Raw genomic sequence first — 22,250 nt, 5'->3', positions numbered from 1 at the left:
AAATAACCTATGTGTGCTTTCATACTGGTGAAGCAAGCATTGAAAAGCTGTTTAGAACAGACTACCTAGCTAGGAAAAAGAAAACTGAGTTTTCTCTCTTATTTTCCATTAATTAACATTTATGACTTTAGATATAAAAGCAGGAAGTTGCATATCTCCACAGCACTTCTAAGAGCCTCTCTTTTGCTCAAAATGGATGCAGTTCTGTTTTGGATGGACCAGCAGCAAGAGCACAAGTGAAAATAGAGCTCCCACTCCCACTGTTAATTGAAGCATGACGACTAGATTTTATTTTTTATTTTTTAAAGGAGTCTACAGGAATCTGGATTACAACAGGAACTGAGTGTTCGCCTCACCTGAATTTCCTGCCTGTGTCACAACGCCACTTAGGTGAAGCTGTGCTCCTCCTAACACTGATGATTGGTACCATCTTGCTTCAGCAGGTGCCTGCAGAGGGTTTTCCCTCTGCTCCCCCTCACTGTTAGCTCCAGCGGAGCTTCCCCACATGAAGTTTGGGGATGGTGGGGGCTGCTCAGCCCTGCGCCAGGGGCCTCCAGGGATCCCAGCGCTGCAAAAGGTCTTAAGCGAGCTCTCTCCTGCAAGATGCTCAGTAAAGATAATCCGAGGTTTCATTTGTACTACATGACAAATTACGCACATGTAACTCTTTCCACTGAAACAACACTTAGAGGACAGGCCCACAGAAGTCCTGAGCACTGGAACTACACAGTGCGACGGCTGTTTTACAGGGTCTTTGCTGAGGGGAAACGGCACTAAGGTCATTCACTGCTTTTCTGAGCTTGCTAAAAGACAAAAAGCTTAAGTGGCACTTCGGATACCACATGTTCACCTAGAGCTTTACTATAAGCCAGTTTACATTTTCTTTAAAAAAAGAAAACAAACAAGAAAAATCACATCCTTTACACTGCAGCACAGGGTTAAGACGAGCCTGCTTAGTCTGGGCAATACGATGCCTGACAACGTAGTAAGCAATGTACTATAAAGGAACTAGCTTGTGGAACTGTGGTAAAAGGTTTGCTTTCATTTGTTTTGTGCGGTGTGTGTATTTGTTTTTGTTTTTTTTTTTTTTTTAAGTAACATCTGATATTTCAGTTGTCTTCCTGAAAAGTAGGATTGTGACACTTTAAATATGAGAAATTAATGAAAAAAATATTTTAAAAGACCTTCAATTTTATACTGGCTAAAAATCCATCTTTTTGTTTTTCTTTGAGCGTCTCTTCAGTCACTGCACTGTGGTGGGTGAGCATTAAACATTTAGTTGTTCCTGAGTAATTATAACATTTGAAGTTGTTCTTCTGTTTAAAAAATGATGACCATAATTTGCTGGAAAATGATATTTAGAGGCAAAATTGTTCTGGGGTGCTCAATGTCCAGGATCCTGCTAAGCAGGCTAGGATGATTCATGAGGAAAGAAGGGAAGAAAACGAGTAATTTGTGAATAATGACTAAAAACACAGCTCTGGAGGCACTGAAATGACCTGTGGGTTCAGTTGCATGTTGACTACCAACAAACTCAGAAGAGTTGAAGTGTTTTCTGACAAAATTCTCCATATTTAACACATGTATTATTCTTTCTAAAACAAAGTTCTGTTAAAAATAAGATGTCACATGTTAAAAGTAAAGATGTCACGGAACATTTCTTTTTGGGTTGAACAAAAGCTTTCCATCGGTATGAACTAACAATCTACACGCATATCGAGGGAGGGAAATGGAAGACCTACTTTCCAGGTCACTCTAAACTTATTTAAAAACAAAAACAAAAAACTACACAGCTTTAGCTCAGAGAGAACCAGGATTTACCTACAGGGAGAATCCCAGCAGAGTCTCATCACAAATCATCAGGTCCAGTTAAGTCCTCTTTTGAAGGTGCAGAAAGCACACAGGCATTACATATTATTCTCAGCACAACAGTGAGTTGCTCACATAGGTATTATCTCACTTTTTCCTCTGCTGTGGCATTGTAAGGGAGAAATTCCTACCTTTGAAAAAAAGCTCCAATAGCAACAGAAACCCCCTAGAACAGAGCTCAGGCTCACAGTAAAGCATCCACATCCCATCTATTTGAGCCAGCCAAGCTTTTAGAGCGTGCCCAGGGGCACCGGTGCCAATGGATGTGACCACACATCCACCATCCCTTTGGAAAACAGCTTCCACTAGTGACACTGTGACAGATGCTAAAAATAGAACTTGCCCCACACCCCTCATCACAAATCACTCAGTACTTTACGGTAGAGTTTAGCCCTTTATGGCCTACCCGTGGGCTAACCTTTCCTTTCACTAGCATTCTGCAGAGTTGCACAGATGAGTTTTCTTGATCTCTTCCTCTAATTTGGAGCAAAAGCAGTAATAGAGATCGAGTCCAGTTGGAGTTTTCCACTTAATATGTCTTTTAAGTTTTTACAGAAGAAAACACAATTAGGAACTCTTATCCTAAAAGGACAACGTACAAATCCATACTGCTCTATTGCTCTAGAAGAGCTAAAAATCTGGATTGGGCTGTATTTTTTGATCATCTGAAACTTACTCTATTTTTTCCTACGTACTGGAGCTATTTCCCTTTTTTAAGTACTTCGAATTTTGATTAAGTTAAATTCCTGTGAATTCTCTTGCTGGGCAGGCTTAAGATTGCATTTTGTATGAAAGCCACAGTAAGCCATATTCACATCTCCCCTTTTGAAATATGAGACTGTCCATGCAAGATGATAATACTGCATTTTTTTAATTTTTAGGCTGCATAATCAAGGAATATTGGTATAACAACCTCTTAATTGTAATTAAATTGAACTAATGGATACTTCTAAGAATACAGACATTGGCTAACTAGCTTTATTTTATTATCAGCAACAATGGGTACCAACCCATTCATTTTAAAAGTCAAGATATACACTGTAAAGTTAGCAAGATCCTACAGTCAATCAAAATAATAACAATTGGGGGATTTTATTGATTTTTCAACTTCCTCCAAGTCTTTTATCTGTAGTAGTTTTGCAGCACATACCACAGTGATCTTGCAGTGTCTATGAAAAGTGACCATTTCCATTTAAAACCAGTATTTACTTTACTATGACCAAGCACAACATGCGGTTTTAACAGTCTCAAGCTTATTAATATATATGCCTAATCCCCTACTTAATTTATTCTATTTTGTAAAGTTTAAAGTCATTTTAGGAAGCTTAAAATTTCTTACAACGTGGGTTAGGAGAATCTGGAACAGATGGAAGAACTGAATCGCCTTAACCACAAGCCAAGACAATGTAACTACTAATTCAAGGTTCTATTCTGGAGAACTTTTTTTTCTAAATTTATTTCCAACTACTTTTGTTTTCCTTGAGGGACCTTTGAAACACTATATTGCTACTTTTCATGTTTTTTATTTGCCCTCTGGAACAATAAAGGCTCAAAGGTTCATAAATATGCATTCTGTAAATGTATTATGCTGACAAAGTGTTGCTCAGATAGCTGCTCTTGCCTTTAGGGAATGAATAAGTTTACAGCATGCTTAAACAACAGTGCAAGGGGAAAGAGAAAAGGAGAGAGCTGTGTCAGCGTGTGGGCTGAAAATGGAACAAAAGAGTTATCTTGAATGCACAGAGAAAATAGAGAATAAAGTTAAATAAGACACCACAGCTAGAACTTTAGAATGAGGAGGAGGAGGGGATTTGAAGGTGCTTCTCACTGGGGATGCTTTTGAGGGGGCATTGTAGGGGGCATCCTGTTCCCCAAGAAGGACGCACAGTCAAGATATCATAAAATATCAAACTTCATTCGCTAATTTCAGCGGGAAAACTAGGCCTTTTTTCCCACCCAAAACAGTAGGTTCCTGGCAGGGTTCTTGTGCCTGTTAATTCCCATCCTGCCTGACAGGGATTTAGCTCTGCTTCACTCATCTCTGCCTTGCTTACAGTTGATGATCATCAATACGTGCACTTCTGATAGGAAGAAAATGCTCAGTGATTAAAAATACTATTTAAATGCATACACCAACATTAGTATGCATACACCAACATTAGTTAATGCCAATTCAGAGGAGCCAGTAGGCTTCAACAGAACCTCAGGACCAGCCAAAGAAGGAATGGAGAGTACATTTATATCTGAAATAGAAGCTGCTAACAACCTTTCCATTGTATGCTTAGTATCAGGCACTTTTTAAATTCTGAAAATTCACATTCAGGTTAGGGGCAGGGGCAGTGTGGAGACACATCACAGACAGCAATATGTCACGCTTTATATCGTGCATCCAACAGTTACAAACCAACCTAGTGATAGGAACATTTCACAGTGATGTTTCTCCACTTCTGAGCAGCCAATACAGAAGAGAATCAGTTCAACCTACTTCCATCCCCAACTAACTCAGTACACAAAAACAGACAAAGACATCTTATGTCCTCTTATTATCCACGGCACTTAAAAACGAAATCCTGAATTCAGTCTATCCCAGGAGTTCCGAAACTGGAGTGAATGATGCTGCACTACATCCTCCTTGTTTTTGCGATGTCAAATGAGCACCACCTACCTCAAAGTCTGGAAAAGTATCTGTGCTAGACAAAGGACTGTGGTATAAAGGACTAAAAAGGAGCAGTGAAGACTGTCTTGAGAGGTTTGCCCTGTGAACAAGGAGAAGATGTGATTATCTGACTGCTTCTTCATCCGCTGCTTTGCATGCTTGCCAAGCACTTGAACTGATACCCTGACTTCCCTCTCACACTCAGAGCTTTCCATGGCAAGCAGCAGGGGTCTAAGAGACTAAGAAGTTTTGTGCACTGAATGGCTAAAACTCTGACAAGCATATAAAGTTTGAAACAGAAAAAAATACAATTATTTCCCTAGCCCACTCTGTTCTTATAACACTGCTGCAGTCTGGCACAGCTCTGACAGCACGGATTCAATTCTCAACTCCTCATTCTTATCTTAGGTCAGTATGTTTCTCCTTATCCACTGACACTTCTGCCTTCCCAATTTTCCTTTACCTAGGGAAATAAATATAGACTTGACAGCTTAAATGTTTCCATATACTTTTTTTTTTTGGTTAAAATGATCAAAATTGCAATCTTTATTATGCATTATGTTCCTCTACCTAAAACTGAAATGTTAGCCCAGTATTTGCAACCTTTTTCAGGTGGTGACTCTGGATTCAATGTAAAATAAACCAGTAAACAAACAAAGCCTCCTTGCAGAGCAGAGAATGAAAAGACGACTTTCCTTGCTTAGTCAGAATGGAGCAATCTTCCTCCTCTCCTGCCAAGCCAGGGTCAGTAAGCGGCTATTCTAAAACAGTTTCTCTTAAATTAAGAGATTCATTTGTGAAAGTAATAGAGCTGTGTGTTTCAGGAATAACTTGGTGGAGAAAAAAAAATCCCACCAAATATATTAAGCATAGCAGAGCTTTAAAATATGCTTTCAGAGCAAGTCTCAACACCCATTCAACTGGCAAATTAACTTACTACCTCCAAAGCTCTCTCCTGTGTAACATAACTTGGACCTCACAGGAGCTGTTCCGTTGGTAGGATGTCATCTGTGTACACCAGAGCAACACCGACGGCTCTTTCCTGCAAGCTCTGAACTGCCAGACACTTACCCTGAGCACTGTCTGCAGACAGAGTCAACATCAGCTGAGCATCTCTCCATGATTTCATGCATTTTACTCTTCCTGAAATGGCACTGATTGTAGATGAGGGATGAAGTCAAGTATTTTGCCACTAGCTCAGTTATTCCCATTGCTAGTAAAAAGAAACTTTCCCAGTATAGATCAGGCTAGGTTTTACACTGCAGCTATATGCAATGAGTCTTTGACCATCAATCTAGGATGAGGGAAGGGGGAATATAGTAATCTGACCGTGGCCAGGTTGTTCCATCTGCAAGCATTCAATGGAAGAAGAAAGGAGGAGAGTCCTAGAATGAACAGGGGGAAAAAAAAAAAAAAAAAAAAAAGCGCGAGCCTCCTGGGCTATTCAAGGCAGAGATAGCCGTGCTGTGAGGGTTTCCAACAGAAAGATAACAGAACAAGAGATACAGGTGCACACACATTCTGCATCTCTGCTATAGATATACACTAATAAAGCACAATCGACGATCATTTTTTTCCTTTTTCATCTATTATTAGGTTTTTCAAGTGCGTAAGTATTTCTTAATCAAAAGAACAGTTCCATACAGCTCTCGACATCAAAGGAGAGCTTTTCCAAAGCTATTACATTATCAAAGTAATATTCTGTGCAGAATCTAAAGATGAACCCTTGGAATAATCCTTCTGGGATAGAGATAAAAAACATTGCATTCAATGTTGCCCAGAAGAATCCAAAGCAATCTATCAAAAAGGCCATAAAAACAATGAGCCACACTTACTGGAGGCATGTACTCACCACTACTACTATTTTCCTCCATTTTCTCTTTGTCTGCTTAGCTACTAATCTTGCTGTTGTCTGAAAGTTCCTGGTGTATACATGAAAGTAATAGAGCTGATTAGCAAGTCATGGGAAGAAATGACCTCTGACGTGCTCCAAATCCATAAGCCTTTTATATAGTTGAACCATGCTATGAAAAAGAACGTTAAGACAAAAATAGCAGTATTGTAATAGCACTGAGGCGAGGTTGCCTGATAATAGCAATCTTTTCCACATGCCCTTAACAGATTTTCAGTATGTCAAAGTCAGTTATTAGAGACTTCGCTCTTATTCAGTGCGCATTTAATAGTAAACTCTAGTTAACTAAACAGTTTAGTTTGATAATCCATTTTAATAATGGAGTTTAGTAAACCAGTCAGACATTAACTTGGTTGCATGCACTGTACCATGCATAGACTTTTCCCTTCACCCGTACGACTGAAACACTATTTTATCTGCAGAATGGATGAGCAGTTTTTAATAGTCATAGTTCACTGGGACTAGGCAAAGGGAGGAGGAGGCAGGGAGACAAGGTAAAGAAGTTACCAAACAGCAAAAGCAGTTCCATCTGACAACAGTAGTTAACTTGCTCCTTGAACTTCACATCTGGTAACATTTTCATCTTTTGCAAACTTGTAAAATGTTACAGTATTTTAGACAGTGGGAGTTCATTTCCAGATGAAATTTTAACAGTACAAAGACACCACTTACTTAAGAGTTTGAGAGTATTTTTAGCATTAATTTTCAGCAAGCCTAATATGCATATATAGAAAGGTTGTATCTTATATATCCTCATTAAATAGATACATCTGGCCAGCTGATAGGCAGATACAGATGGGGGATGGTGAGAAAGAAATCTCTGCTCCATTCTTCCTTGTATGCAAGCCTGCTACCAAAACACATCTAAAAGTAATATCCACAGAGGAAACCACAGGATTTACTAGAGCTGTGGTTCCCACCTTTACATCCCAAATGGGCAGCACTGATGGGCTGTAGAGAGGCAGGAACAGCCGACTGACTACATCCTTGAAGGGAGCACCATACCATGTACGCTATCCCGTACGCGCAGGAGAGGCTGATGTGGGACGCTCTGCATTGCCTTCAAAGCATAGCCCAAGAAAGCAAAACTTGCTAGCGAATATCACGTGCTTATTCCTTCTTCACTATCTAAAAGTAAAACTGCTAAAGCTATATTGAAAATTGAACTCAGGATTACACGAAACTAGTGAATATTTCCAGTCTGATATTAAACAAGCTTTAAACAAACCCCAACGTTGCCAATATGCAAGCAGCTTCCTTAAAGAGTCACTCAGCCCCAAGGACCCAACACACCATTGCACGTGTTGTGAAAATTGTCGTAATCAAGTTTCTCTCACACACACAAAAACACCTTGTAAATGATTACTCTCTCTCACACACGTATACAATGTTGCATTACGGCTGTCCCAAATACGTGGGCTTAAAACTTGCTGCTTCTGGGAACAATTATTTTTAAAAAGTAAAATACATGATTAGGTGGGAATACCTTGATGAATGCTAAGTAACTTCAGTGGCAATGGATATTGCCTTTACCAGTCTCTCCCTAAATTAGCACCATTCTGAAGCACAGAACAATCACATAATTGTAAGAAAAATATTACCCAACATGCAATATTCTTGTCTCAGGCTATGACTAATCAACATGTAATAAACAGCACAACTGGAATGAATGCTAGGTTTTTGTACGTACTACTGTAATAAAAATGAGGTGAAATACTTGCAAACGCTATAGAACATATTTATATAGAATCATATTTATTAGGAACTGTCAAGACTGGAGAAAACCGAAGGAACTACAAATTCATTTATCAAAAGCAAAGAAATAGCCAGTGATTTTTCACTGTTGTTAAATACAAGATAAAGGACTATAGAAAAAAACAGCAGGAAGCACTTCTGCCCCTTTCTTCTTTCTAAATTAACTTACGGAATTCACTGTGGACACTCAGGTATCCACATTCAGGTGGACATCACTGCAGACAGATCTTTAAAAATATTAAGCTTCTACATCACGTAAAGTAAGTTTCAAAATAAAGGAGCTAGACCGCAATTTTAACACCACAGGCAATCTGGAAGATATGCTGCTCAACCTCAGGCACCAAACTTAGTGCAATTTACCTGAAAGCTAGCATCTCTGTCATTCTGCTGTCTTCCTATAAATTACCCTTTGGAGCAACCTTTGTAAAGTTCATTGTCAAAATCCTCAGAAAAGTTAATCTGCTGATTACAAAAAGGAGTTTGCGGGGACTCCCATCCTGAACTAGGCTCCTCCTTGCTCTCAACATCATACAGTATTTTCCGTAATCTCAAGAGGTTAGTTACAACCTCCTCCACAGCTGGGGAAGAGCCTCTGCTGCAGATCTTAGGAGTGTTCAGAAGAGGAGCTATTCAGCTGAGCAGTTCACAAGATGAGCAGGAGCAGCTCTGGACCTGCTGTGAGCTTTTTGAGAGCGCTACGTTAGCTATGTTTTACTTAGCAAGATTTACTTAACTCGCATGAGCCTCACTCATGCTTGCTGTAAATGCAGAGGAAGAATTTATTGCGTATTCAGGGGCAGGTAAAGAAATAAGACAAGCTGCTCCTCCAGCTAGTTCACTCTATTTGCACTGATGTCTTGTTACAGGCTGAATAAAGCTTCTGTAGATCTGCAAAAACTTCAGGTAAAATAGATAATCTGAGGGAGCATCTTGCTAAGTGTTTGTCATCACGCTGTCCTAGAGAGAGTGAAAATTGAGAAACACGTTCATAGCTGTCTCCCACTTAAATCCAAGCACAAGCATTTGTGCTTTTGAACAACTCTGCAAATTATTTACTTATGTCTGTGCTTGAAACAAAGGGAATAATCCTGTGTGGTCAAAAACAAGCAATCTCTATGTAATTATGGTAAACACAGCAGTTATTCACAGTAAAATACACACCTATATATTTTGCATAGAGTATAGGCCATAACACTAGAGATCATCAGTTATAGCTGCGCTACCTTTAATGGTTTGTTATTTGCACAACAGAGAGCAAGCAAGAGTATTAAGAGACATGAATATATTGCAGGTAAGGTGTTTCATGTACAGTAGTTGCTTATAATACCTCAACTATGGTGTAGATAAAAATAGTAAAAGAACTGAACAGCTCCGGGGACAAGATGCAAGGCGGCAGTTACAGGAAAAAAATTTCAATTTCACGGAAAATGTCTTTTTTTTTTTGCTGCATATTTGAGAGACTCATGTATTCTCTCATTTCCTCTGCTTCACTTGTCTACAAAATGACAAGTGATGCCCAACTACTTTGGCATATCATATTGCATTGTGTCATTCCACCACCTGCCAATGCCAGTGGCCCATCAAGCCTGAGAAATCAAAACAAGCAACGTGCTAGAAACTGAAAGTACAGGTTTCAGCCAAAATAAAATATTCATTTTATATTAGTAAATAGACCACAAAATACTGACCCACAGAAGTGAGCAGGCATGAGTAATGTATTAATCTTACGGGGAGATTCAAAGATACAAAGGCATTTTACTATTTGTGTACTGATAGAAACAACAGCTACATGGAGGAGGACATCTATTTCAAAAAAATTCGATTTTGCAAAACACTGCTACTCTTAATATCTTTCTTAAAGGGTCACAGATCATGTGATGAAAGAAAAGCTAAAGAGGAAACTGAAAACTTTAATACAGAAAGTTTTACATATAACCAAGCATGCAGGTATCTTGGTCGGCAACAGTGAAAAGAAATGCCCTAAACAAAAATCACTGCCTGGTTCCTCATCTGTTCTTAAAGTTAAATGCTGAATCAAAGAGAAATATATATGTTACACAGTCACAGAACAATCTTTTGTTTTTGCACAGTCCACATTTATCAACAAAATTGTCTTTCAAAAATCAGCATCTGCCATGCTCTGCAGTGAATATTAATCAACAGACAAAACATACACAGAGAAAGCAGCAATTTCGCCAGATACCAGCCAAGTTACAGTAATAATTTCAGAAGGTGCTATCCTTCGGGTAACTATTTTGTTGCTTGTAATGCAGTACAAGTACTCTTCCTTAAGCGTGTCTGCTTAAGGCACAGTCTTACCCTATACTGAGCACTACTTGACATCTCCACCCAGATAAATTTTTCACTCAAAATCTTGCAGACTGGGGCTTCTCAACTTTCTTGGTAACTGTCACGTGCAATGTAGGTTTTATAATGCATCCTTTGCGATCCACGTCAGGAGAAGGAGGTGGCTCCTAGTCCAATGTAGGTGTAACTGGAACTGTAGCTAAGTAGTTATCAGTGTTACCATATTCCTAGACGGGAAAGGGACATTTAGTGTCCCACTAGGGAGATGGGGAAAGAAGTCACAAAGATAGTGTCAAATCACAGCAGAAGCACCAGAGAAAAAGCACATTACTACAGTAAGAGACATACAAGGCTACCAAGACAGATGCTGTGAGAAGGATGAATACTGAAAGACTCTCCAAGCAAAGAAAAATCACAGCAGAACTGAGCAAAGGAGAGAGCTAAGCACGGTGTGAAATGCAGGATCTTACTGAAACTGGAAATACTAAAGAAAGGCCAGAAGCACTGTAGGAACTGGCTACGTGCTAGAAAAAGAGCACAAACCAGAGATGGGAACTGAACACAGGAAGAGGGCAGAAGTAGTGGGTTTTGCATGCAGCTTCAAAGTTGCTGGACTCTTAGCTCTAAGATTCCTGCTCACTTAGCAATAATCCTTAGCAAATTGTGTATGTGGCTGATACGTGTGATGGAAACGCGTACTGTGCAAGTTGCACAACAAAATGAAACTGAGATAACTAGGGCCAACCTATATGCTCAGAGTTGTTAGAGACGGAACGTGTTCCATGTTTTTCATACTGAGCAGCCATCAATGATTTCAATAGCAATCACTGATTTTTCAGATACCCAGTTCAAAAGCATCTAAAGGCGTAGGTTAGCCACATAATAAATGCTCAGTACTTGTGAATAATCCAGTCCCTGTAAGCTGTGTAGAGATGGGCATCCACAGGCATTATAGGCATCAACGTGTTCATCTCTTCAGCTTAACAGATATTCCCAGGTCATACCTCTTTTAAGACTCTTAGCTAGTTTAGAAAATAAATAAGAGGCACTACCATGATAGAAATAGTGCCTGCTCCATTCTTCTTTCATAACTAGCAGGAAAAATAAATTTGATTAGCATGAATAGTTGTGGAGAGGGGTGTACAGGAAACAAACAAGTCCAAAGTAATCATTTTTTTTTTTCTAATAGAGTTCCAAATGCAGAAGGTTCTTGCACAAGTGGGCACCACAGCCAAGAACTCCTATGAAAAAAGCCAACTAACTCCTATTTAAAAAAAAAAAAAAACCTCTGTTTTTGCTGTCAAAGTCTTTAGCTCCTCGCCAGCAGTATTAGTTTTAACTGTATGCAGTGTTATGGTTACACATTACTACATTACAGCTGTAAGAAAAGAATATTTCCATCACTGATGGTTGATCTCATTAAAAAAAAAATCGGTCTGTAATACATGAAAAAATATCACAGCTTTAACACTAGCACCTGAGTAACAGAAAACTGAGTATGAGGTGGAATGCAGATAACGGATCACCATAATGATACATTTACATTGAATATGCTTCTCAACTGCTACTTTTGGTACCATGCAGAGATCTTCCAGGGCACATGCTCCTCAGCCAGATTTTCCCACTCTTTTTGTTTAGACTGGCAACACAAAGCATACAAATGAGTTAAGCACAATGAAGTAGGCCATAGCACCAAGTCATTCAGTAGTAATACTAGCACATATTCTGAGTTAGCCTAAAAGCAGAAGTTACCTTGCTTTCAACACAAAGTACCACTAGGCAATAGTGTGACTATAGGCCACATAACCAGAGTATTTGCAATAGAGTCAGGTCACACCACAGCCTCCCTTAGAATTACCTGTTCAAGCATCTGTATCGTTGTATGCAAACGATAACACTGACAGTACAGAAGGACTGACCTACAAGTCTGCTATACCTTAATATATCTGGACAGGGCTCAGAAACACCACTAATATTTACTCACAGACTGGACAAAATATTACAAAGAGAATAAACAAAGATAAAAGGATGTAATGTTTCCTTATGTTGTCATCGTGTTAGTCTGATTCTTTATTCGATTTTTTTATAAATACGTATTTTAAACAAAAATACCCCCTAGACTATTATAACCCTTTTGTAATACAAAAATTTTTAAAAAGCATTTGCAAACGAGGCACCTATCTTTCCTATTTATGTCCTGCAACAGAGCAAAAATAATTCTGATATACCTCCAGCAGAGCACAGTCATTGTAGGGTACATGTAAATTATTTTAAGGGACTAAGAGATCTCCAAGGACATTTTCATGGATTAAGTGTCAGGAATGAAATATTGCATTTCAACTTAGTTAGGTCCTTAAAGAATGAACATAAAGACAATTATTGAGAGGTTTGAAAAATGCAATTGATTCTACTGCAATTTCAATGCTGAGACACTTTAAGCAGTTGAATAAAGAGAATTTATATTTTAAATTACTGTTAGATAAAATTATGAATTTCTGAAGAGTTATAACACTGATCATGCTTCAAATTCATGAAAGAACTAAAGAATTTCCAGTTTAAAAGGAAACTTTGTTCTGGAACTGCATTTTAAGCATGAAATACTACACTCAGTTATTGTGAAAGTAAACACAATTATGATTAATTTTTTGTATTGTGGTAGCTTCACGGCCCTACACAGAGATAAAAATCAGAAGCAACACAAAAGGCCAAGTTCCAACAAGAGCTCCACAGAGCTGGCAGAAGTTACACATTTGGAAGCCGCACATTTACTGCAGGCAAATCTCTGCCAGTGTTCCAAATCAACATGTAAAGTAACACACCGTGAAAGTTTATTTCATCAGATTATGGCCTATACTCAGTACACAGGATATTCACATATAGTACACCAGTCAGCACAAAGGGATTCTGATAACAGTAATGGCACTTGGATCCTCCTGTAGTAATAAAGTCGTAGTATGTTCAATTTAAATTTCTTACAAAAAGGAAACGTAAACCATTCATTGCAAAACATACACAACGTTCTGATAGCATGCAGTATTAGAATGCTTTAAGTTGTCCTTATAAAAGCTTGCAGAAGTTTGAGAGCAACCAATGTCACTTAAAGAGGATATTCAAGCAAAGACGGAAGACAAGAATGACGCATCTATAAAAAGCAGTATGTTCCATTTCACGTGAATGTCACCTCTTTCTGTCCACATGAGACCACTGACTCAAACTTGAGTGCTCACGGAAAAGCGAGACGTTTTCAAATGAAATATAATTCTATGAAAAGACTATCATAAACATGTTTTTAAATGCTGCCTTTTTAATAATGAAATAAAAGTATTACAGTTCAAAACAATCATCATCCTTTTGTATCATAAGAGCTTTAAAAGTTTATAGCTCTCCAAATACGACACTGGTGCTGTTGCATGAGGTCTTCTTGAAATTTTGAGTCGCGCAGGAAGATCAAATATTATAGCAGGAGAATACCAAAGACAGACATGGGTTAATTGCATGATCTTTTGCCCTCCTCAGATTGGGATTTGATTTCCAGGGCCACTAGCTAGAGTTGACAATTCAAATTGAACTGCCCACTGCTTCCAGAACTCCAGGCAAGTAGGTCATTTCTTCCAACCGGTTATCCCCGGAGAAAAGAGCAAGCTGAGCAAGGAAATACTGCAGCCTGGTACCCCCGTGCTGACTGCCAGATCAATGGCCAGCATCGGCACGGTTCTCTTTAACGACGCTCAAACTAGCATCAACCTTGCTAACGGCCACAGTTACCACCAATATCCACACGCAGGAAACAGGTTACTGGAAAGACCAAATAATTGCCTCATTTTGCCCTATGAGGAATTTTTAAAGGTGTAAGCCTTACATTTTATGTACATAGGATCAGTCCTTAAGAGTTTAACAAAGGAAACATGTTTACATTCATAACAGAGTGTAACATGACAACCAGACACAGCTAGCAGCAAGTCCATCTGGGGGACTGCAGATCAACTTATAAACCTTCCCTATAAAGAAGCATGCAGTATTTTGTAAGCCTTGCTACAGAAAGCGAGCGAGCGAGAGTGTGTTATGTACGTAAAATACATATATACACATACGGAATAATATTTTTATATATAAAATTTTAAGGCAATAAATGTTTGTCAACCTGACAGAAATCTAACATTGAACTGTCTATTCATACGTGTACCTGTGTAGAGCTAAAACACAAGCAACAAAACCAATCAGTTATTTCTTTAGGAGGTGGGCAATCAATGGCATTTCAAATAATCTTATTTGCAAAAAGCCAATACGCTTTCCCTTTATATTTGGGACAGCTCTTGTACTGTCTAAATGATACAATGGTATTAAGAAAACAAGACAAATAAGACACAAACACACAGCAACACATAAACAAGAAAAGAGCTCCCCTTGTCTTATTTCTGCTATTGTACGTTGACCAAGCTGTTAAGTCATCCACATATCCATATAAGCTCTGGAGTGAAACACAACTAAATTAGGGAAACATGACGACTGTACATAGTTCTGTAAATTATTTTTAATTATTTCTGAATGTTCCATTCAAACTACGCAGAAAAACTCTTCTACGTGAGCAAGGTAGTTTTCAATCAGTCTGTGGTTAGCCCCCAAACACGTTACAGAATTCCCGGCTTACGGAAAAAGGACAAAAAGCCTTTCCTTTGAACTGTGAACTGTTTTCAGTCTAGAATAGCTGTAGAGACCTGTATTTCCAAAGCCTATCACACAGGCTACAGAATTACACAGGCTTTCCACACTAATGCTTTATGACTCTCTTCCCTCAGCAAGCCCACTAAAACTTTTAAGGTGATCCTCAAAAAGTTATCTTATGTCTGTCTAGCATAGCTTCTGCCCTGGTGGAATTTTCCTCCAGCTGCAGGAGGAACCATTACAGTTGTTCAGACCACATCCAAGCAAGAAGTCCTTCTTCTGAGGGGCTGAAATAAGGGCAACTGCACTGGGCTCTTCCTACACTTCTGAAAACAAACACTGAATTCAGTTTCCTCTTTTCCAGTGAGGAAAAGTACAACAGGAAGAACTATAGTAACTGCGTCAGGTCACAGCAAGGAGAAATTACAACTTTAAAATAACTGCATGTGTTAGAAACAAAGACAACAAAAAGGATTGTTGCTAAGAATGCATAATGAATCCTTCAAAACTAAATTACCTTAAAAGGTGGTCTTCCTCAAGAATGAAAGCTCTGAACCATCCACAACCCCTTTCTTTCCCATTTTTGAAACTTACGACTTATACCAAGTTGTCAGAAATGAATCAAAATCAGTAGAAATTTCACCATGGTAGACTTGATATACATAAGAGATTTGTGTTTACGTAGCACCTGCTAATTTTCCTCTTTCCCAATTATATGCCTACTGCTCCCTCACGCAGAGCACAGAAAAAACCATTTTCTGAAAATGCCATGCAAACTACCTCAGAACATCTCCACCAGGGCTCCGCAGAATCAGAGGTAGGCTGACCTACATTGCTGGAGCCGGGAAGCAACGCCACCGAGCAGCACATGTAACCCCACGCCTGGCCAGTGCCTGCTGGAAGCTAACGCTGCCCAGGGCGCGCTCACTCTCACAGTCCTCTCCGCTGCTTGTGCCGCATATGGGGAACGAGGCAGACAAACAGACCCCAGCGACCAGAAAACCCACACAGCTAGGATGCCTGACTGTCAGTTCTACAGAAACATGTGCCCTGTAAAAGCTCTAGCAAAAAACAAAACAATATACAAAAACAATATACAGTTAGCAGAAAAAAAAAACAAAAAAACAACACTCACCCATCTAAAGAAAGCCTAACAACCTTTAAATGATATTTTTGTAAGGTGATGGAATTATTCTGGGGTTCAGGAAATTGTCTCGTAAAACTGAATTCCAGTCAAATTCTGACCTGAATCTTTTAGTCATATTTTTAATTTGCTTCCAAGAAGTTTATGGCCAGAAATTTTGAATTTTACTTTGTTAACAGCTGGGAAAATTTACCAAAATGAACGGCTACTCTGAAAACTGCCCCCTAAAAAATCATTTTTCCCTTCAAATCTCAATTTTGATAAAATACTCTAGTCGGCCTTCCACCAGGACCTCAGAGTTTAAAAAACACAGTTCCTACAATCACCAATTATCCAGACTCATGCTGGCTTCCTCCCCTCCGCGGTGGTAAACGGCCTTCCTTGAGGGAAGCTCCAGCAGACAGAAACAAAGTCACATTCAGGATCTTGACTCCTCTGATTCACCAACATGGGCAGAGTTATACTCTGCTAGGAAACGTCCAGCAGATTTAGAAGGTAACCAGTGAGAATCTGCACAGCATAAAAATCACAGAACTTTTAAACCAAGTTTTACTGCCAAAATTTTATTTTACACTCAAGTAGTAAATGATTATAGTGTACGTATCAAGCAGGACACAGAAGTACTACATGAACTTACACATTTGTCTAACAACTGTTTCAGAAAATAAAATATTCTAATTTTTTTGTTTATTTCAATATTTGACTTACCTTTTTTATAACAAAGAATATCTCAGGAGTGGCAGGAGAACAAGAAACAATGGTTGTAACTTGAAACAGAGCAGGTTCTGACAGAACACAGGGGAAAAAATTTGCTATGAGGATGGCTACGCATTGCAACAGGCTGCCCAGAAAGGCTGCAGAATCTCTATCTTTGGCGGTTTTCAAGATCTAACTGGTAGGAGCCCTGAGCCACCTGGTCTGAACTCAGTATTGACCCAGTCTGAGCAGGAGGTTGGACTAGAGACCTCTCCCAAGGTCCCTTCCAACCTGAATGATTCTGCGACTTAAACAATCAGCAGCCAAACACAAGCATATCAGTTACGTCTTCCCTTCTGCCCCCTCTCCCAACCAAATCTTATACCGGAAAACGCAATACTCATCTGTAATGATCATCTTTATAATGGTCCAGCATTAGCGAAGGCAAAGAAGCAACGAAGCAACGAAGTGCACAGAGGAGTACCAACGCTATATATTTAAAATCAAATCATGAGCTTCGTACAGCAATCGCACATTTTTAATACAAACTGTGTAATGAGCAAAAAATGAGTGTACATTAATAGCAAAGATCTTTCTAGCCATTTGTTAAATGGCAGATTTCCTATTCACAGGATGAGAAAAGACATCACAGGAGCATAAACAGGATAGTGTCAAGGTTATTACTTATTTTCCAAGTTTCTATTAGCCATGGCTCTGGTGTGCCCCCAGCAGATGCCCCAGGGAAGGCACAGAATGAGCATCTAGAAGGTGGAGAGGAAGCAGGGACTCCCAGAACATCTCTGCACTATCTTGGGGGCCATTTCTGTCCAGTTTGAAGCCTCTTTCTATTGCTAGGATTTAAACAAGAAACAAGATAAACTATCAGGAAGAACACAAATGTACCTAACTGCTTTTTATTTCCATGTTAAAAGATTTCTATTAGACAAAAGGTGAAAGGTCACCATGCATCATTAAGGCAGTTGTAGAAGAACAAATTCAATGTTGGTAGGACACTATACAACCTGACTACAAAGAATTAAAGTAAAACCTGAAAACATATTTTAAAAGATTTTGCTTTGCTCTAACAGGCAATGGGTCCTCTAGAAGAGGAGTTACTCTAATGCAAGTAAATAGTGATTAAATGTGTGTATACACACACCCACACCCCCATATTGAATTTGACGTTCAGGTCGCTATCCTACAGACCCAAAACCCAAACTTCTTAGTTTTATGGAAAATTAGTAATATATCCTGTGCTTCTCAATCTCAACACACATTTAAGGATATAAACAGTACGACTAGTCAGAAGGCAGATAATCTGATCAAGAGTGAGCCTATACAAACATATAGTCTAAGTTCGAAAGCCTGCTAAAACTAGGAAGGCAAACAGCACATCTGCACAGAAGACAATGTAGCGCACGGCAGGCATATCTGATCTGGCTTTAAATTACAGCTGTGTGGATATAGTATAACACAGAGCTCAATTCTAGACCTATAGGACAAATACACATTTGGCTCTTGCTAACTCAATACCGCTGCAATTACACAAGCTGTCTCCTTTCCAGCTGGCTTAACTGTATCTACACTACCTTGCAGTGCAATATTGTATATCGTCAGTTAAACAAGACAGAGGACAGCAAATAGGAGAAACAGGTCTAATTGTGGAACAGTTATTGTGCTGAATATTCCTTTTAAGACACTGAAGTGTCTTAAAAAAAACAAAACAGTTAGTAATTTGGTGGAGCTCCTTCTTCAGAGCGTGAAAGCTAAAGCCCAAAGACTGTACTTTAGTCCTGTCAATTTGATACCTTGAAGGAAGGAAAGAAGTCAAAATGACACAGAGGTTAAAGAAGTCAAGATAAAAGATAAGAAAGAAGAACATGGATAGCAAAGAGGAGTGGGACCTACCTAAGGAAAAAAAAAAAAAACACAAACACACTACACACCACGACCACCACACACACACACTTCGTGAGACATTTAATAGAAAGGTGTGGGAAGAAACGTCAAAGATAGAAAGGCTGTGGCCCTGGAACATACAAAGGCAAGTAAAATTGTCAGAGGTGCTAGAAAAAGTTTAAATGGAGTTAGGAATAAAAATTAGATCTCTGAATCAACAGGTCTAAGACTGTGGGCTGGATATCCAAGAAATCATCCGAAGATGGAACTGTGCGAGAACCAAATTGGGGAAGGAAGTACTAGCTTTTTGTGGCATCCAAATTAAAGTCTCAAGCCAAAACCTTGAAAACAAAATGCAGAGAGGAACAGGAGGATTCAGGCACAGGAAATATGAGTGGATGCTAAAGGAGGAATAAAGGTAAAGCAGTATTAGAGAATCAGTTAAAAACATGGTTGCCACCCCCTTCAAGAAAGCAGAAAAACAGAAACATGGTTGCAAGTGAAGGAAATTAAGAAAGATAGGACATGAAATTAAAATAATTTAAAGATGACGACTTCATTCAGGAAAGGAGTGACAGACACACAAAAGATGATACAGAAATAAAAAGGGCAAACTAACAGCTAAGAGGTAGAGGAGTCTACTTCAGAAACCCACACTGAGAAAAGTAGAACAATTTTTTTTTTTTTTGAATAGAAGGAAAGATCTTGCCATGTAATATCAGGTTTGGTTTGAAGATACTTTTTGAATACAGAACAGGTGGAGAACTAAAATGAAAGGCAAACCCGGAAGCAAGCTCAACAAGAAAAAAAAAATTGGGGGGGGGGGGGATAAAAGTGGTTTAAAAATCCATTTGGAGGGAGAATTAAAACAGGCAAGACAAAGCTGAGCCCAAAGCTGCATCGCGCTGACAGGCTCTTCAGAGCTATTCAGAAAGGCAGGAATGAAAATTCCAAAGTTACGAGAAAAAAATGTCTGGGGAGAGGAATGGAGAGAGGGCAGTCAAAGAAGTGACCAAAGAAACCACATACAGGGAAGAAGATAGAGATGAAAATAAAGACCGGGGAGTCAGAGGAAGTGAGGCCAATGAAGGAAGAAGGCAGCTGAGAAGAGTAAAGGAGTCAGAAAGGTTAATAGACTGGAGATCCCAAAAGGAGTGAGTGACAGGGTGGAGGAGAGAGAAAGACAGATATGCTGAAAGAGAGCAGGTAGCGATCAGAGAGAAGGAATTTAGAAATGAGAGATAATAAAAGACAACAGTATTTAGTAAAGACAAGGTCACGTAACTGATTGAGGCAGCAAGAAAGTCTGTCTACAGCTAGAAATCAAAGGAGGTGGTTGGAAAAATAGAGTGAAGGACAATAGAGTTGAATAGCTATCAGAATAAAGAAACAGGGGCTACCGATGATGAAGAATAAAATTTGACAAGGCAGGAATGTGCAGAGTTTTGCAAAGTCCCAATGAAAGAAACAGTAGTCAGAAATGCAAACTAACAGCCACTAGGAAAAGGCCATGGGAAGGAAAACTAGACACAGAAGACTTCAAAGCAGGAGGACTGTGGAACAGACATCAGGAAAGATGAAGAGGCAACAGGAGACATGAATGGCAGGACTGCAGTAGTGAATATAAAAGGGAAGCAGTTAAAAAAAGAAAGGAGAAAAAAGGTTTAGGAAAAGGTGTAAAGTTTGAAAAAGAACCTTAAAAATCCACAGCTTAATGAGGTTTGGAAAGGTAAGTTTAAAAAACAAAACAAAACACACAGGCATAGCCAATACCTGTATTTCCTCCATTCTTGAAGTTGCTGCCTTTGCTTGGTGATCTTGGCAGAAACTTCCCGACTGTGGGAGTGACAGAGCACTGGAACAGGTTGCCCCACAGAGGTAGCAGAGTCTCCTTCACTGGAGATATTCAAAACCCATCTGGATGGGATCCTGGGAAACATGCTCCAGAGGACCCTGCTTGAGCAGGGAGGCTGGACTAGATGATCTCCAGCGGTCCCTTCCAACCTAAACCATTCTGTGATCCTGTTTAGTAATTCATCCAGATCAAACCATCAACTAGATATTCAAAAGATCAACACTCTCACTTACTAGATGATGTAGGGGATCTGGAGGGACTGGAAAAAGCTTTGAACTGTTAAAGAATAACAATGGAAATGCTAGTGATTTGTAGTCTGCTGTCCAGCGCCTTCCCAATTAAATTAGCTCTCCACAAATCAAGACCTAAAGGTCTTCACTGACTCTTACCTACATCAGCCTCCTGCTCCTAGAGCCATGAGTACCCAACGTAGCACTCGCGACCAGCATTTGAATGCAGCCCATCTTGCTGCATAACAGCTAAGGACTGGGTGGATGAGTTGTTAAAACAAATACCACTGCAATTTTGGGTCCTATTCAGGGACACCTGAGAACCCCTGGCAAAACAAGCCTGTCTTCTCTGTTTCCAAGCCTCCATCAAGGATTTCACTCTTCATGCCTTTCTTAATCATGAGCATGAATAAAACACCAGCCTTCTCCTACACTCCTAATACTGCTTCTTCATCCTTCTGTATATTGGCATGTTTTTAAAGTTCTGGCTTGATACAAAAATAACACATACTTCTATTGCTTGCTCACAGAGTTGACAGCTGGATCATTAGAATATACAGAAGAGGAAAAAAAAAAAATACATCAGTCTGTGCTACCAAAATGGTAAAATACAAGAAGTCTAAAAAGTGAGCTGAGCAAAGAACTTATTTATATATACACACCCTAACAATTCCTACTTATTCACTGTGTGTAAAACAGGTTCACTAAAAATTATCAGAATTCCATAAAAATACAAGGGTCATGAGTTTACAGGACTAGGGTAACAATGGGAGGTTTGGGTTTGTTTTTGTTTTTAAATTTGTATGCCTTTTCAGATCATTTTCATACATTTGAAAACAATTCTAAATACTGTTTTTAAATATTTGATATAAAAAATTATTTTGAGTTAACTGTTAATATATCTAATGTAGTATTTTCAGATATAATTTTTGACACATAGTATGAAAAAGACTTTTTAAATGTACTCGCTTTTGTGACAGGCAATAAAACTCACCTATAATCAACTACTGGAAGCAGTAAACTGTCCACAAGATAGGTAGCATCTACTGTAACATATACATCTGTAATAAGAAAAGTTTGAAAAAATATCATAAAAGCACTATCATTTTTACATTACATTGAATATCTGTATGTTTTATTTCTATTAGGCTTATTGCACAGCAAGGGAGCCTTCAAGACTCAAGACAAAGGTTTTAAGCAATCTTAAGCACAAAGTTCACCATTTCATTAAGTTAATACTGTAGCACTACTGAAATAAAAGGAGA

General features: G+C 39.0%; 1 protein-coding gene across 6 annotated transcripts in view; it reads right to left on the bottom strand.

Moving 5' to 3' along the window:
* Nucleotides 1-13,800: 13,800 nt before the first annotated feature.
* NEK7 (NIMA related kinase 7) overlaps nt 13,801-22,250 on the bottom strand; it is a 78,078-nt gene continuing 69,628 nt past the window's right edge. For 2 of the 6 annotated variants that reach the window (XR_011142470.1, XR_011142471.1), the window contains 2 exons: nt 17,014-22,046; nt 16,632-16,815 (listed from right to left, as the gene is read on the bottom strand). The gene's annotated coding sequence lies outside the window, so the exon portion shown is untranslated. Of the gene's footprint in view, nt 22,047-22,250 lie in introns of all 6 variants that reach the window. The other 4 variants (XR_011142468.1, XR_011142467.1, XR_011142469.1 and 1 more) reach the window with 4 other exon arrangements.

Source organism: Struthio camelus, chromosome 8 (assembly GCF_040807025.1).
Source record: "Struthio camelus isolate bStrCam1 chromosome 8, bStrCam1.hap1, whole genome shotgun sequence".
Taxonomy (NCBI): Eukaryota; Metazoa; Chordata; class Aves; order Struthioniformes; family Struthionidae; genus Struthio; species Struthio camelus.
This window is presented reverse-complemented; position numbering and strand designations above follow the sequence as displayed.